Consider the following 1,247-nt stretch of genomic DNA (forward strand, 5'->3'; position numbering starts at 1 on the left):
CTACCCTAAAGCCCACAGCTTAGCAGACTCCCAGAAGAGTGGCATCACTTTAATTGTGAGAAGCTCCGCTGTAAGGCACACAGGCCCCTCCTTTTGGGAGGACAACAGATTAGGTCCTCCGATTATCTTCTCTTCCTTCCCTACCCAGCTGCTGAAGCTGCAAAAGTTTGTTCGGTGTCATCAGCATAGCTGGCCCCCAGGTGTCTGGCCCTTGCTGCCCCATGCTGTGGCCATCTGCTCATGGATACTCTGTCGGAAGGTCTGGGCATGTGCGGTTTGGTGAATCAGCAGGGGTTTGCAGGCCCTTCCTGCCAGGGAAGGGCATCACAGACCCTGGGCATCCACTCAAGGAGCAGACCATGGGATTGCATGCTTCACCCAAGGAAGATCTAAAGGTCTTTAGATCTGCAGGTTGGAGAAAATGACAGACTTGTTCTGTGAGGTTCTGGGACCAATCAGAGGAAGTTATAGGGAGGGCTGTTGCAGTTCAATATAAGGAAAAGGTTCCAACAAGCAGGAAGGGGCTGAGGCAGAGGGCAGTGGACATCCTGTTTCTGAAAAGAACATGCAGGGGTTGAATGACCTTCTTTCAGGGAGAACCTGTGGGTTGGGTGTGAGCTTGAAGGGGGCCTCCACTCAGGGCTAGAACATGCAGCCTCCTCAAAGGCAGGGAGGCCGGGTCATGGCACGAGAAGAACATGGGGAGCGAGACGATTTGGGGTTCCTCTGTGTCTTTCCCTGCCGACGTTGATTCATCAAACCACGCCTATGCCCAGACCTCCCGACAGTTTCCATAATGAGGGAGCTATGGCAGACGTCATGGAGTATGAAGGCAGTTTGATTAAACACAAACTGTCTGAGTGTGAATAACTTCCATGTTGGTCTCTGCCAGTTTGTAAGTTCAATAAGGTGAGGGGCGGCTACCTGTTGAGTCTGCAGCACCTGGCAGAGGGTCTGACAGATAATATTCACAGCATCTGCCCAATAAATATTTGTTGACTTAAATATAAGTGGTTGAAAATATTAGTCCTTTGTTTTTCGAGACAAGTCTCACTCTGTTGCCTGGGCTGGAGTGCAGTGGCGCGATCTCAGTTGACTGCAACCTCCGCCTCCTGGGTTCAAGTGATTCAAACTCCTGAGTAGCTGGGACTACAGGTGTGCGCCACCACACCCGGCTCATTTTTGTGTTTTTAGTAGAGACGGGGTTTCACCATGTTGTCCAGGCTGGTCTTGAACTCCTTACCTCA

The sequence above is a fragment of the Colobus angolensis genome, unplaced genomic scaffold (assembly GCF_000951035.1).
Source record: "Colobus angolensis palliatus isolate OR3802 unplaced genomic scaffold, Cang.pa_1.0 Scaffold8, whole genome shotgun sequence".
NCBI classification, from domain to species: Eukaryota; Metazoa; Chordata; class Mammalia; order Primates; family Cercopithecidae; genus Colobus; species Colobus angolensis.